The following is a 14,370-nucleotide window of genomic DNA, read 5'->3' as shown; positions in this document are numbered from 1 at the left end:
TGGGGTGTGCGGGCTCGGGGGGCTGGGGGGGGCGGGGCGGGGCGGGGCGGGGCCAGACTAGGCCAGGCCCGACCGCTTTGCCGGCCCGGGAGGGGCTGAGGGAGCAGTGGCCGGGGTGTGTTTGGCCCCAGGAGTCGCGCTCCCCGGGGAGAGAGGGACACACGGAGGGAGGGGGGAGGGGCGGCGGGCGCCAAAGGAGAGGTCAAGGAGGCCAGAGGCAAAAGGCAAAAGGCAAAAGGCAAAAGCAAAAAGCAAAAGCCTACAGCACCCGGTATTCCCAGGCGGTCTCCCATCCAAGTACTAACCAGGCCCGACCCTGCTTAGCTTCCGAGATCAGACGAGATCGGGCGCGTTCAGGGTGGTATGGCCGTAGACGCCGGCGGCAGCCGCTGGGCGCCTCAAGAGCCTGCTCCACGCGTCCCAAGCCCAGCGGGTGCCGCGCTTCACCCATGCACGCGCCTGCCTGCCTGCCTGCCTGCCTGCCTGCCTGCCGCCTGGCCGCCGCCGCCCTCCGCCGCGGGCCCCGGGCGGGTGGCGGAGGCGGCGCAAGAGGACCCTGGCAAGGCGCTGTGGCGCAAGCCCCGGCCTTCACCGATCCCGGGACTCTTGCAGGCTGCTCCCGGCTTGGCCCCACGCCCGCCTCCGCTTCCATCCCGCACCGCACCGCACCACGTCGGGCCGCTCACTGGGAAGAGGGTGGAAGCGAGCGTGGGGCATCCGGCCGGACGTGCCATCTGGGCCCCCCCCCCCCCCCGCCCCCCGCCGGGTTCTCAGCGCCTCCGCCCCAGTCCCAGGGCGAGCGCAGCCAGCCGCCCCCCCGACCCCGCCTTTCCCTCCCGTCCGCCCCACCTGGGGCAAAGCCACCCCCGAGGCCCCAGCGCCCCCAGAGAACATCACCAGCCCGAGCCCGCTGCCCTGGCTGGGCCTCGCGCAACGCCGGGGGCCCTGGGGATGAGGGCTCGAGGGAGGGAAGAGGTCCGGGACCCAGGGAGCCCAGGCCTGTGACGGAGGCCGAGTGTGGGGTCTCGCTGCCCCGCCCTCCCGCCCGCTCCTGGGTTCTTGGATCCACCCACCCACCCACCCCCCACCCTCCAGTCCCCAGGCGCCAGCCCCCGGTCCCGCCCTCCCCGCACCCCCCCACCCCTCCGTGCGTGCGGGTGCAGTGGCAGGAAAGGTGCAAAGCTGGGGCGTGGCTTCCAGCCGGTGCAGTGGGATTTAGCGTGGGGCGGGGAGCGGGGAGCGGCGAGCGGACGCCTTGTGAAGTACCGTGGGGTGTGCGGGCTCGGGGGGCTGGGGGGGGCGGGGCGGGGCGGGGCGGGGCCAGACTAGGCCAGGCCCGACCGCTTTGCCGGCCCGGGAGGGGCTGAGGGAGCAGTGGCCGGGGTGTGTTTGGCCCCAGGAGTCGCGCTCCCCGGGGAGAGAGGGACACACGGAGGGAGGGGGGAGGGGCGGCGGGCGCCAAAGGAGAGGTCAAGGAGGCCAGAGGCAAAAGGCAAAAGGCAAAAGGCAAAAGCAAAAAGCAAAAGCCTACAGCACCCGGTATTCCCAGGCGGTCTCCCATCCAAGTACTAACCAGGCCCGACCCTGCTTAGCTTCCGAGATCAGACGAGATCGGGCGCGTTCAGGGTGGTATGGCCGTAGACGCCGGCGGCAGCCGCTGGGCGCCTCAAGAGCCTGCTCCACGCGTCCCAAGCCCAGCGGGTGCCGCGCTTCACCCATGCACGCGCCTGCCTGCCTGCCTGCCTGCCTGCCTGCCTGCCGCCTGGCCGCCGCCGCCCTCCGCCGCGGGCCCCGGGCGGGTGGCGGAGGCGGCGCAAGAGGACCCTGGCAAGGCGCTGTGGCGCAAGCCCCGGCCTTCACCGATCCCGGGACTCTTGCAGGCTGCTCCCGGCTTGGCCCCACGCCCGCCTCCGCTTCCATCCCGCACCGCACCGCACCACGTCGGGCCGCTCACTGGGAAGAGGGTGGAAGCGAGCGTGGGGCATCCGGCCGGACGTGCCATCTGGGCCCCCCCCCCCCCCGCCCCCCGCCGGGTTCTCAGCGCCTCCGCCCCAGTCCCAGGGCGAGCGCAGCCAGCCGCCCCCCCGACCCCGCCTTTCCCTCCCGTCCGCCCCACCTGGGGCAAAGCCACCCCCGAGGCCCCAGCGCCCCCAGAGAACATCACCAGCCCGAGCCCGCTGCCCTGGCTGGGCCTCGCGCAACGCCGGGGGCCCTGGGGATGAGGGCTCGAGGGAGGGAAGAGGTCCGGGACCCAGGGAGCCCAGGCCTGTGGCGGAGGCCGAGTGTGGGGTCTCGCTGCCCCGCCCTCCCGCCCGCTCCTGGGTTCTTGGATCCACCCACCCACCCACCCCCCACCCTCCAGTCCCCAGGCGCCAGCCCCCGGTCCCGCCCTCCCCGCACCCCCCCACCCCTCCGTGCGTGCGGGTGCAGTGGCAGGAAAGGTGCAAAGCTGGGGCGTGGCTTCCAGCCGGTGCAGTGGGATTTAGCGTGGGGCGGGGAGCGGGGAGCGGCGAGCGGACGCCTTGTGAAGTACCGTGGGGTGTGCGGGCTCGGGGGGCTGGGGGGGGCGGGGCGGGGCGGGGCGGGGCCAGACTAGGCCAGGCCCGACCGCTTTGCCGGCCCGGGAGGGGCTGAGGGAGCAGTGGCCGGGGTGTGTTTGGCCCCAGGAGTCGCGCTCCCCGGGGAGAGAGGGACACACGGAGGGAGGGGGGAGGGGCGGCGGGCGCCAAAGGAGAGGTCAAGGAGGCCAGAGGCAAAAGGCAAAAGGCAAAAGGCAAAAGCAAAAAGCAAAAGCCTACAGCACCCGGTATTCCCAGGCGGTCTCCCATCCAAGTACTAACCAGGCCCGACCCTGCTTAGCTTCCGAGATCAGACGAGATCGGGCGCGTTCAGGGTGGTATGGCCGTAGACGCCGGCGGCAGCCGCTGGGCGCCTCAAGAGCCTGCTCCACGCGTCCCAAGCCCAGCGGGTGCCGCGCTTCACCCATGCACGCGCCTGCCTGCCTGCCTGCCTGCCTGCCTGCCTGCCGCCTGGCCGCCGCCGCCCTCCGCCGCGGGCCCCGGGCGGGTGGCGGAGGCGGCGCAAGAGGACCCTGGCAAGGCGCTGTGGCGCAAGCCCCGGCCTTCACCGATCCCGGGACTCTTGCAGGCTGCTCCCGGCTTGGCCCCACGCCCGCCTCCGCTTCCATCCCGCACCGCACCGCACCACGTCGGGCCGCTCACTGGGAAGAGGGTGGAAGCGAGCGTGGGGCATCCGGCCGGACGTGCCATCTGGGCCCCCCCCCCCCCCGCCCCCCGCCGGGTTCTCAGCGCCTCCGCCCCAGTCCCAGGGCGAGCGCAGCCAGCCGCCCCCCCGACCCCGCCTTTCCCTCCCGTCCGCCCCACCTGGGGCAAAGCCACCCCCGAGGCCCCAGCGCCCCCAGAGAACATCACCAGCCCGAGCCCGCTGCCCTGGCTGGGCCTCGCGCAACGCCGGGGGCCCTGGGGATGAGGGCTCGAGGGAGGGAAGAGGTCCGGGACCCAGGGAGCCCAGGCCTGTGGCGGAGGCCGAGTGTGGGGTCTCGCTGCCCCGCCCTCCCGCCCGCTCCTGGGTTCTTGGATCCACCCACCCACCCACCCCCCACCCTCCAGTCCCCAGGCGCCAGCCCCCGGTCCCGCCCTCCCCGCACCCCCCCACCCCTCCGTGCGTGCGGGTGCAGTGGCAGGAAAGGTGCAAAGCTGGGGCGTGGCTTCCAGCCGGTGCAGTGGGATTTAGCGTGGGGCGGGGAGCGGGGAGCGGCGAGCGGACGCCTTGTGAAGTACCGTGGGGTGTGCGGGCTCGGGGGGCTGGGGGGGGCGGGGCGGGGCGGGGCGGGGCCAGACTAGGCCAGGCCCGACCGCTTTGCCGGCCCGGGAGGGGCTGAGGGAGCAGTGGCCGGGGTGTGTTTGGCCCCAGGAGTCGCGCTCCCCGGGGAGAGAGGGACACACGGAGGGAGGGGGGAGGGGCGGCGGGCGCCAAAGGAGAGGTCAAGGAGGCCAGAGGCAAAAGGCAAAAGGCAAAAGGCAAAAGCAAAAAGCAAAAGCCTACAGCACCCGGTATTCCCAGGCGGTCTCCCATCCAAGTACTAACCAGGCCCGACCCTGCTTAGCTTCCGAGATCAGACGAGATCGGGCGCGTTCAGGGTGGTATGGCCGTAGACGCCGGCGGCAGCCGCTGGGCGCCTCAAGAGCCTGCTCCACGCGTCCCAAGCCCAGCGGGTGCCGCGCTTCACCCATGCACGCGCCTGCCTGCCTGCCTGCCTGCCTGCCTGCCTGCCGCCTGGCCGCCGCCGCCCTCCGCCGCGGGCCCCGGGCGGGTGGCGGAGGCGGCGCAAGAGGACCCTGGCAAGGCGCTGTGGCGCAAGCCCCGGCCTTCACCGATCCCGGGACTCTTGCAGGCTGCTCCCGGCTTGGCCCCACGCCCGCCTCCGCTTCCATCCCGCACCGCACCGCACCACGTCGGGCCGCTCACTGGGAAGAGGGTGGAAGCGAGCGTGGGGCATCCGGCCGGACGTGCCATCTGGGCCCCCCCCCCCCCGCCCCCCGCCGGGTTCTCAGCGCCTCCGCCCCAGTCCCAGGGCGAGCGCAGCCAGCCGCCCCCCCGACCCCGCCTTTCCCTCCCGTCCGCCCCACCTGGGGCAAAGCCACCCCCGAGGCCCCAGCGCCCCCAGAGAACATCACCAGCCCGAGCCCGCTGCCCTGGCTGGGCCTCGCGCAACGCCGGGGGCCCTGGGGATGAGGGCTCGAGGGAGGGAAGAGGTCCGGGACCCAGGGAGCCCAGGCCTGTGGCGGAGGCCGAGTGTGGGGTCTCGCTGCCCCGCCCTCCCGCCCGCTCCTGGGTTCTTGGATCCACCCACCCACCCACCCCCCACCCTCCAGTCCCCAGGCGCCAGCCCCCGGTCCCGCCCTCCCCGCACCCCCCCACCCCTCCGTGCGTGCGGGTGCAGTGGCAGGAAAGGTGCAAAGCTGGGGCGTGGCTTCCAGCCGGTGCAGTGGGATTTAGCGTGGGGCGGGGAGCGGGGAGCGGCGAGCGGACGCCTTGTGAAGTACCGTGGGGTGTGCGGGCTCGGGGGGCTGGGGGGGGCGGGGCGGGGCGGGGCGGGGCCAGACTAGGCCAGGCCCGACCGCTTTGCCGGCCCGGGAGGGGCTGAGGGAGCAGTGGCCGGGGTGTGTTTGGCCCCAGGAGTCGCGCTCCCCGGGGAGAGAGGGACACACGGAGGGAGGGGGGAGGGGCGGCGGGCGCCAAAGGAGAGGTCAAGGAGGCCAGAGGCAAAAGGCAAAAGGCAAAAGGCAAAAGCAAAAAGCAAAAAGCAAAAGCCTACAGCACCCGGTATTCCCAGGCGGTCTCCCATCCAAGTACTAACCAGGCCCGACCCTGCTTAGCTTCCGAGATCAGACGAGATCGGGCGCGTTCAGGGTGGTATGGCCGTAGACGCCGGCGGCAGCCGCTGGGCGCCTCAAGAGCCTGCTCCACGCGTCCCAAGCCCAGCGGGTGCCGCGCTTCACCCATGCACGCGCCTGCCTGCCTGCCTGCCTGCCTGCCTGCCTGCCGCCTGGCCGCCGCCGCCCTCCGCCGCGGGCCCCGGGCGGGTGGCGGAGGCGGCGCAAGAGGACCCTGGCAAGGCGCTGTGGCGCAAGCCCCGGCCTTCACCGATCCCGGGACTCTTGCAGGCTGCTCCCGGCTTGGCCCCACGCCCGCCTCCGCTTCCATCCCGCACCGCACCGCACCACGTCGGGCCGCTCACTGGGAAGAGGGTGGAAGCGAGCGTGGGGCATCCGGCCGGACGTGCCATCTGGGCCCCCCCCCCCCCCCGCCCCCCGCCGGGTTCTCAGCGCCTCCGCCCCAGTCCCAGGGCGAGCGCAGCCAGCCGCCCCCCCGACCCCGCCTTTCCCTCCCGTCCGCCCCACCTGGGGCAAAGCCACCCCCGAGGCCCCAGCGCCCCCAGAGAACATCACCAGCCCGAGCCCGCTGCCCTGGCTGGGCCTCGCGCAACGCCGGGGGCCCTGGGGATGAGGGCTCGAGGGAGGGAAGAGGTCCGGGACCCAGGGAGCCCAGGCCTGTGACGGAGGCCGAGTGTGGGGTCTCGCTGCCCCGCCCTCCCGCCCGCTCCTGGGTTCTTGGATCCACCCACCCACCCACCCCCCACCCTCCAGTCCCCAGGCGCCAGCCCCCGGTCCCGCCCTCCCCGCACCCCCCCACCCCTCCGTGCGTGCGGGTGCAGTGGCAGGAAAGGTGCAAAGCTGGGGCGTGGCTTCCAGCCGGTGCAGTGGGATTTAGCGTGGGGCGGGGAGCGGGGAGCGGCGAGCGGACGCCTTGTGAAGTACCGTGGGGTGTGCGGGCTCGGGGGGCTGGGGGGGGCGGGGCGGGGCGGGGCGGGGCCAGACTAGGCCAGGCCCGACCGCTTTGCCGGCCCGGGAGGGGCTGAGGGAGCAGTGGCCGGGGTGTGTTTGGCCCCAGGAGTCGCGCTCCCCGGGGAGAGAGGGACACACGGAGGGAGGGGGGAGGGGCGGCGGGCGCCAAAGGAGAGGTCAAGGAGGCCAGAGGCAAAAGGCAAAAGGCAAAAGGCAAAAGCAAAAAGCAAAAGCCTACAGCACCCGGTATTCCCAGGCGGTCTCCCATCCAAGTACTAACCAGGCCCGACCCTGCTTAGCTTCCGAGATCAGACGAGATCGGGCGCGTTCAGGGTGGTATGGCCGTAGACGCCGGCGGCAGCCGCTGGGCGCCTCAAGAGCCTGCTCCACGCGTCCCAAGCCCAGCGGGTGCCGCGCTTCACCCATGCACGCGCCTGCCTGCCTGCCTGCCTGCCTGCCTGCCTGCCGCCTGGCCGCCGCCGCCCTCCGCCGCGGGCCCCGGGCGGGTGGCGGAGGCGGCGCAAGAGGACCCTGGCAAGGCGCTGTGGCGCAAGCCCCGGCCTTCACCGATCCCGGGACTCTTGCAGGCTGCTCCCGGCTTGGCCCCACGCCCGCCTCCGCTTCCATCCCGCACCGCACCGCACCACGTCGGGCCGCTCACTGGGAAGAGGGTGGAAGCGAGCGTGGGGCATCCGGCCGGACGTGCCATCTGGGCCCCCCCCCCCCCCCCGCCCCCCGCCGGGTTCTCAGCGCCTCCGCCCCAGTCCCAGGGCGAGCGCAGCCAGCCGCCCCCCCGACCCCGCCTTTCCCTCCCGTCCGCCCCACCTGGGGCAAAGCCACCCCCGAGGCCCCAGCGCCCCCAGAGAACATCACCAGCCCGAGCCCGCTGCCCTGGCTGGGCCTCGCGCAACGCCGGGGGCCCTGGGGATGAGGGCTCGAGGGAGGGAAGAGGTCCGGGACCCAGGGAGCCCAGGCCTGTGACGGAGGCCGAGTGTGGGGTCTCGCTGCCCCGCCCTCCCGCCCGCTCCTGGGTTCTTGGATCCACCCACCCACCCACCCCCCACCCTCCAGTCCCCAGGCGCCAGCCCCCGGTCCCGCCCTCCCCGCACCCCCCCACCCCTCCGTGCGTGCGGGTGCAGTGGCAGGAAAGGTGCAAAGCTGGGGCGTGGCTTCCAGCCGGTGCAGTGGGATTTAGCGTGGGGCGGGGAGCGGGGAGCGGCGAGCGGACGCCTTGTGAAGTACCGTGGGGTGTGCGGGCTCGGGGGGCTGGGGGGGGCGGGGCGGGGCGGGGCGGGGCCAGACTAGGCCAGGCCCGACCGCTTTGCCGGCCCGGGAGGGGCTGAGGGAGCAGTGGCCGGGGTGTGTTTGGCCCCAGGAGTCGCGCTCCCCGGGGAGAGAGGGACACACGGAGGGAGGGGGGAGGGGCGGCGGGCGCCAAAGGAGAGGTCAAGGAGGCCAGAGGCAAAAGGCAAAAGGCAAAAGGCAAAAGCAAAAAGCAAAAGCCTACAGCACCCGGTATTCCCAGGCGGTCTCCCATCCAAGTACTAACCAGGCCCGACCCTGCTTAGCTTCCGAGATCAGACGAGATCGGGCGCGTTCAGGGTGGTATGGCCGTAGACGCCGGCGGCAGCCGCTGGGCGCCTCAAGAGCCTGCTCCACGCGTCCCAAGCCCAGCGGGTGCCGCGCTTCACCCATGCACGCGCCTGCCTGCCTGCCTGCCTGCCTGCCTGCCTGCCGCCTGGCCGCCGCCGCCCTCCGCCGCGGGCCCCGGGCGGGTGGCGGAGGCGGCGCAAGAGGACCCTGGCAAGGCGCTGTGGCGCAAGCCCCGGCCTTCACCGATCCCGGGACTCTTGCAGGCTGCTCCCGGCTTGGCCCCACGCCCGCCTCCGCTTCCATCCCGCACCGCACCGCACCACGTCGGGCCGCTCACTGGGAAGAGGGTGGAAGCGAGCGTGGGGCATCCGGCCGGACGTGCCATCTGGGCCCCCCCCCCCCCCGCCCCCCGCCGGGTTCTCAGCGCCTCCGCCCCAGTCCCAGGGCGAGCGCAGCCAGCCGCCCCCCCGACCCCGCCTTTCCCTCCCGTCCGCCCCACCTGGGGCAAAGCCACCCCCGAGGCCCCAGCGCCCCCAGAGAACATCACCAGCCCGAGCCCGCTGCCCTGGCTGGGCCTCGCGCAACGCCGGGGGCCCTGGGGATGAGGGCTCGAGGGAGGGAAGAGGTCCGGGACCCAGGGAGCCCAGGCCTGTGGCGGAGGCCGAGTGTGGGGTCTCGCTGCCCCGCCCTCCCGCCCGCTCCTGGGTTCTTGGATCCACCCACCCACCCACCCCCCACCCTCCAGTCCCCAGGCGCCAGCCCCCGGTCCCGCCCTCCCCGCACCCCCCCACCCCTCCGTGCGTGCGGGTGCAGTGGCAGGAAAGGTGCAAAGCTGGGGCGTGGCTTCCAGCCGGTGCAGTGGGATTTAGCGTGGGGCGGGGAGCGGGGAGCGGCGAGCGGACGCCTTGTGAAGTACCGTGGGGTGTGCGGGCTCGGGGGGCTGGGGGGGGCGGGGCGGGGCGGGGCGGGGCCAGACTAGGCCAGGCCCGACCGCTTTGCCGGCCCGGGAGGGGCTGAGGGAGCAGTGGCCGGGGTGTGTTTGGCCCCAGGAGTCGCGCTCCCCGGGGAGAGAGGGACACACGGAGGGAGGGGGGAGGGGCGGCGGGCGCCAAAGGAGAGGTCAAGGAGGCCAGAGGCAAAAGGCAAAAGGCAAAAGGCAAAAGCAAAAAGCAAAAGCCTACAGCACCCGGTATTCCCAGGCGGTCTCCCATCCAAGTACTAACCAGGCCCGACCCTGCTTAGCTTCCGAGATCAGACGAGATCGGGCGCGTTCAGGGTGGTATGGCCGTAGACGCCGGCGGCAGCCGCTGGGCGCCTCAAGAGCCTGCTCCACGCGTCCCAAGCCCAGCGGGTGCCGCGCTTCACCCATGCACGCGCCTGCCTGCCTGCCTGCCTGCCTGCCTGCCTGCCGCCTGGCCGCCGCCGCCCTCCGCCGCGGGCCCCGGGCGGGTGGCGGAGGCGGCGCAAGAGGACCCTGGCAAGGCGCTGTGGCGCAAGCCCCGGCCTTCACCGATCCCGGGACTCTTGCAGGCTGCTCCCGGCTTGGCCCCACGCCCGCCTCCGCTTCCATCCCGCACCGCACCGCACCACGTCGGGCCGCTCACTGGGAAGAGGGTGGAAGCGAGCGTGGGGCATCCGGCCGGACGTGCCATCTGGGCCCCCCCCCCCCCCGCCCCCCGCCGGGTTCTCAGCGCCTCCGCCCCAGTCCCAGGGCGAGCGCAGCCAGCCGCCCCCCCGACCCCGCCTTTCCCTCCCGTCCGCCCCACCTGGGGCAAAGCCACCCCCGAGGCCCCAGCGCCCCCAGAGAACATCACCAGCCCGAGCCCGCTGCCCTGGCTGGGCCTCGCGCAACGCCGGGGGCCCTGGGGATGAGGGCTCGAGGGAGGGAAGAGGTCCGGGACCCAGGGAGCCCAGGCCTGTGGCGGAGGCCGAGTGTGGGGTCTCGCTGCCCCGCCCTCCCGCCCGCTCCTGGGTTCTTGGATCCACCCACCCACCCACCCCCCACCCTCCAGTCCCCAGGCGCCAGCCCCCGGTCCCGCCCTCCCCGCACCCCCCCACCCCTCCGTGCGTGCGGGTGCAGTGGCAGGAAAGGTGCAAAGCTGGGGCGTGGCTTCCAGCCGGTGCAGTGGGATTTAGCGTGGGGCGGGGAGCGGGGAGCGGCGAGCGGACGCCTTGTGAAGTACCGTGGGGTGTGCGGGCTCGGGGGGCTGGGGGGGGCGGGGCGGGGCGGGGCGGGGCCAGACTAGGCCAGGCCCGACCGCTTTGCCGGCCCGGGAGGGGCTGAGGGAGCAGTGGCCGGGGTGTGTTTGGCCCCAGGAGTCGCGCTCCCCGGGGAGAGAGGGACACACGGAGGGAGGGGGGAGGGGCGGCGGGCGCCAAAGGAGAGGTCAAGGAGGCCAGAGGCAAAAGGCAAAAGGCAAAAGGCAAAAGCAAAAAGCAAAAGCCTACAGCACCCGGTATTCCCAGGCGGTCTCCCATCCAAGTACTAACCAGGCCCGACCCTGCTTAGCTTCCGAGATCAGACGAGATCGGGCGCGTTCAGGGTGGTATGGCCGTAGACGCCGGCGGCAGCCGCTGGGCGCCTCAAGAGCCTGCTCCACGCGTCCCAAGCCCAGCGGGTGCCGCGCTTCACCCATGCACGCGCCTGCCTGCCTGCCTGCCTGCCTGCCTGCCTGCCGCCTGGCCGCCGCCGCCCTCCGCCGCGGGCCCCGGGCGGGTGGCGGAGGCGGCGCAAGAGGACCCTGGCAAGGCGCTGTGGCGCAAGCCCCGGCCTTCACCGATCCCGGGACTCTTGCAGGCTGCTCCCGGCTTGGCCCCACGCCCGCCTCCGCTTCCATCCCGCACCGCACCGCACCACGTCGGGCCGCTCACTGGGAAGAGGGTGGAAGCGAGCGTGGGGCATCCGGCCGGACGTGCCATCTGGGCCCCCCCCCCCCCGCCCCCCGCCGGGTTCTCAGCGCCTCCGCCCCAGTCCCAGGGCGAGCGCAGCCAGCCGCCCCCCCGACCCCGCCTTTCCCTCCCGTCCGCCCCACCTGGGGCAAAGCCACCCCCGAGGCCCCAGCGCCCCCAGAGAACATCACCAGCCCGAGCCCGCTGCCCTGGCTGGGCCTCGCGCAACGCCGGGGGCCCTGGGGATGAGGGCTCGAGGGAGGGAAGAGGTCCGGGACCCAGGGAGCCCAGGCCTGTGGCGGAGGCCGAGTGTGGGGTCTCGCTGCCCCGCCCTCCCGCCCGCTCCTGGGTTCTTGGATCCACCCACCCACCCACCCCCCACCCTCCAGTCCCCAGGCGCCAGCCCCCGGTCCCGCCCTCCCCGCACCCCCCCACCCCTCCGTGCGTGCGGGTGCAGTGGCAGGAAAGGTGCAAAGCTGGGGCGTGGCTTCCAGCCGGTGCAGTGGGATTTAGCGTGGGGCGGGGAGCGGGGAGCGGCGAGCGGACGCCTTGTGAAGTACCGTGGGGTGTGCGGGCTCGGGGGGCTGGGGGGGGCGGGGCGGGGCGGGGCGGGGCCAGACTAGGCCAGGCCCGACCGCTTTGCCGGCCCGGGAGGGGCTGAGGGAGCAGTGGCCGGGGTGTGTTTGGCCCCAGGAGTCGCGCTCCCCGGGGAGAGAGGGACACACGGAGGGAGGGGGGAGGGGCGGCGGGCGCCAAAGGAGAGGTCAAGGAGGCCAGAGGCAAAAGGCAAAAGGCAAAAGGCAAAAGCAAAAAGCAAAAGCCTACAGCACCCGGTATTCCCAGGCGGTCTCCCATCCAAGTACTAACCAGGCCCGACCCTGCTTAGCTTCCGAGATCAGACGAGATCGGGCGCGTTCAGGGTGGTATGGCCGTAGACGCCGGCGGCGGCGCCTCAAGAGCCTGCTCCACGCGTCCCAAGCCCAGCGGGTGCCGCGCTTCACCCATGCACGCGCCTGCCTGCCTGCCTGCCTGCCTGCCTGCCTGCCGCCTGGCCGCCGCCGCCCTCCGCCGCGGGCCCCGGGCGGGTGGCGGAGGCGGCGCAAGAGGACCCTGGCAAGGCGCTGTGGCGCAAGCCCCGGCCTTCACCGATCCCGGGACTCTTGCAGGCTGCTCCCGGCTTGGCCCCACGCCCGCCTCCGCTTCCATCCCGCACCGCACCGCACCACGTCGGGCCGCTCACTGGGAAGAGGGTGGAAGCGAGCGTGGGGCATCCGGCCGGACGTGCCATCTGGGCCCCCCCCCCCCCGCCCCCCGCCGGGTTCTCAGCGCCTCCGCCCCAGTCCCAGGGCGAGCGCAGCCAGCCGCCCCCCCGACCCCGCCTTTCCCTCCCGTCCGCCCCACCTGGGGCAAAGCCACCCCCGAGGCCCCAGCGCCCCCAGAGAACATCACCAGCCCGAGCCCGCTGCCCTGGCTGGGCCTCGCGCAACGCCGGGGGCCCTGGGGATGAGGGCTCGAGGGAGGGAAGAGGTCCGGGACCCAGGGAGCCCAGGCCTGTGGCGGAGGCCGAGTGTGGGGTCTCGCTGCCCCGCCCTCCCGCCCGCTCCTGGGTTCTTGGATCCACCCACCCACCCACCCCCCACCCTCCAGTCCCCAGGCGCCAGCCCCCGGTCCCGCCCTCCCCGCACCCCCCCACCCCTCCGTGCGTGCGGGTGCAGTGGCAGGAAAGGTGCAAAGCTGGGGCGTGGCTTCCAGCCGGTGCAGTGGGATTTAGCGTGGGGCGGGGAGCGGGGAGCGGCGAGCGGACGCCTTGTGAAGTACCGTGGGGTGTGCGGGCTCGGGGGGCTGGGGGGGGCGGGGCGGGGCGGGGCGGGGCCAGACTAGGCCAGGCCCGACCGCTTTGCCGGCCCGGGAGGGGCTGAGGGAGCAGTGGCCGGGGTGTGTTTGGCCCCAGGAGTCGCGCTCCCCGGGGAGAGAGGGACACACGGAGGGAGGGGGGAGGGGCGGCGGGCGCCAAAGGAGAGGTCAAGGAGGCCAGAGGCAAAAGGCAAAAGGCAAAAGGCAAAAGCAAAAAGCAAAAGCCTACAGCACCCGGTATTCCCAGGCGGTCTCCCATCCAAGTACTAACCAGGCCCGACCCTGCTTAGCTTCCGAGATCAGACGAGATCGGGCGCGTTCAGGGTGGTATGGCCGTAGACGCCGGCGGCAGCCGCTGGGCGCCTCAAGAGCCTGCTCCACGCGTCCCAAGCCCAGCGGGTGCCGCGCTTCACCCATGCACGCGCCTGCCTGCCTGCCTGCCTGCCTGCCTGCCTGCCGCCTGGCCGCCGCCGCCCTCCGCCGCGGGCCCCGGGCGGGTGGCGGAGGCGGCGCAAGAGGACCCTGGCAAGGCGCTGTGGCGCAAGCCCCGGCCTTCACCGATCCCGGGACTCTTGCAGGCTGCTCCCGGCTTGGCCCCACGCCCGCCTCCGCTTCCATCCCGCACCGCACCGCACCACGTCGGGCCGCTCACTGGGAAGAGGGTGGAAGCGAGCGTGGGGCATCCGGCCGGACGTGCCATCTGGGCCCCCCCCCCCCCGCCCCCCGCCGGGTTCTCAGCGCCTCCGCCCCAGTCCCAGGGCGAGCGCAGCCAGCCGCCCCCCCGACCCCGCCTTTCCCTCCCGTCCGCCCCACCTGGGGCAAAGCCACCCCCGAGGCCCCAGCGCCCCCAGAGAACATCACCAGCCCGAGCCCGCTGCCCTGGCTGGGCCTCGCGCAACGCCGGGGGCCCTGGGGATGAGGGCTCGAGGGAGGGAAGAGGTCCGGGACCCAGGGAGCCCAGGCCTGTGGCGGAGGCCGAGTGTGGGGTCTCGCTGCCCCGCCCTCCCGCCCGCTCCTGGGTTCTTGGATCCACCCACCCACCCACCCCCCACCCTCCAGTCCCCAGGCGCCAGCCCCCGGTCCCGCCCTCCCCGCACCCCCCCACCCCTCCGTGCGTGCGGGTGCAGTGGCAGGAAAGGTGCAAAGCTGGGGCGTGGCTTCCAGCCGGTGCAGTGGGATTTAGCGTGGGGCGGGGAGCGGGGAGCGGCGAGCGGACGCCTTGTGAAGTACCGTGGGGTGTGCGGGCTCGGGGGGCTGGGGGGGGCGGGGCGGGGCGGGGCGGGGCCAGACTAGGCCAGGCCCGACCGCTTTGCCGGCCCGGGAGGGGCTGAGGGAGCAGTGGCCGGGGTGTGTTTGGCCCCAGGAGTCGCGCTCCCCGGGGAGAGAGGGACACACGGAGGGAGGGGGGAGGGGCGGCGGGCGCCAAAGGAGAGGTCAAGGAGGCCAGAGGCAAAAGGCAAAAGGCAAAAGGCAAAAGCAAAAAGCAAAAGCCTACAGCACCCGGTATTCCCAGGCGGTCTCCCATCCAAGTACTAACCAGGCCCGACCCTGCTTAGCTTCCGAGATCAGACGAGATCGGGCGCGTTCAGGGTGGTATGGCCGTAGACGCCGGCGGCAGCCGCTGGGCGCCTCAAGAGCCTGCTCCACGCGTCCCAAGCCCAGCGGG

General features: G+C 73.6%; 12 non-coding genes across 12 annotated transcripts; all 12 read right to left on the bottom strand.

The window, feature by feature from the left end:
* Positions 1 to 256: 256 nt before the first annotated feature.
* On the bottom strand, positions 257 to 375 carry LOC124518760 (5S ribosomal RNA). Its single transcript, XR_006963780.1, has one exon. It is a non-coding gene; the product is annotated as a 5S ribosomal RNA (ribosomal RNA).
* A 1,149-nt stretch (positions 376 to 1,524) lies between these two features.
* LOC124518759 (5S ribosomal RNA) lies at positions 1,525 to 1,643 on the bottom strand. Its single transcript, XR_006963778.1, has one exon. It is a non-coding gene; the product is annotated as a 5S ribosomal RNA (ribosomal RNA).
* Positions 1,644 to 2,791: 1,148 nt separating this feature from the next.
* LOC124518758 (5S ribosomal RNA) lies at positions 2,792 to 2,910 on the bottom strand. The gene has a single exon (XR_006963777.1). It is a non-coding gene; the product is annotated as a 5S ribosomal RNA (ribosomal RNA).
* A 1,148-nt stretch (positions 2,911 to 4,058) lies between these two features.
* Positions 4,059 to 4,177, bottom strand: LOC124518757 (5S ribosomal RNA). Its single transcript, XR_006963776.1, has one exon. It is a non-coding gene; the product is annotated as a 5S ribosomal RNA (ribosomal RNA).
* A 1,154-nt stretch (positions 4,178 to 5,331) lies between these two features.
* Positions 5,332 to 5,450, bottom strand: LOC124518756 (5S ribosomal RNA). Its single transcript, XR_006963775.1, has one exon. It is a non-coding gene; the product is annotated as a 5S ribosomal RNA (ribosomal RNA).
* A 1,149-nt stretch (positions 5,451 to 6,599) lies between these two features.
* LOC124518755 (5S ribosomal RNA) lies at positions 6,600 to 6,718 on the bottom strand. Its single transcript, XR_006963774.1, has one exon. It is a non-coding gene; the product is annotated as a 5S ribosomal RNA (ribosomal RNA).
* Positions 6,719 to 7,868: 1,150 nt separating this feature from the next.
* On the bottom strand, positions 7,869 to 7,987 carry LOC124518754 (5S ribosomal RNA). Its single transcript, XR_006963772.1, has one exon. It is a non-coding gene; the product is annotated as a 5S ribosomal RNA (ribosomal RNA).
* A 1,148-nt stretch (positions 7,988 to 9,135) lies between these two features.
* On the bottom strand, positions 9,136 to 9,254 carry LOC124518753 (5S ribosomal RNA). The gene has a single exon (XR_006963771.1). It is a non-coding gene; the product is annotated as a 5S ribosomal RNA (ribosomal RNA).
* Positions 9,255 to 10,402: 1,148 nt separating this feature from the next.
* Positions 10,403 to 10,521, bottom strand: LOC124518752 (5S ribosomal RNA). Its single transcript, XR_006963770.1, has one exon. It is a non-coding gene; the product is annotated as a 5S ribosomal RNA (ribosomal RNA).
* Positions 10,522 to 11,668: 1,147 nt separating this feature from the next.
* Positions 11,669 to 11,787, bottom strand: LOC124518751 (5S ribosomal RNA). The gene has a single exon (XR_006963769.1). It is a non-coding gene; the product is annotated as a 5S ribosomal RNA (ribosomal RNA).
* Positions 11,788 to 12,926: 1,139 nt separating this feature from the next.
* On the bottom strand, positions 12,927 to 13,045 carry LOC124518749 (5S ribosomal RNA). The gene has a single exon (XR_006963766.1). It is a non-coding gene; the product is annotated as a 5S ribosomal RNA (ribosomal RNA).
* A 1,147-nt stretch (positions 13,046 to 14,192) lies between these two features.
* LOC124518748 (5S ribosomal RNA) lies at positions 14,193 to 14,311 on the bottom strand. Its single transcript, XR_006963765.1, has one exon. It is a non-coding gene; the product is annotated as a 5S ribosomal RNA (ribosomal RNA).
* Between the last annotated feature and the right edge of the window lie 59 nt (positions 14,312 to 14,370).

Source organism: Lynx rufus, unplaced genomic scaffold (assembly GCF_022079265.1).
Source record: "Lynx rufus isolate CCGP_SWC_20201006 ecotype Redwood Valley unplaced genomic scaffold, mLynRuf1.p SCAF_25, whole genome shotgun sequence".
NCBI lineage: Eukaryota > Metazoa > Chordata > Mammalia > Carnivora > Felidae > Lynx > Lynx rufus.
Note: the sequence above shows the minus strand (reverse complement) of the source record. Positions and strands in the feature narration are given on the sequence as shown.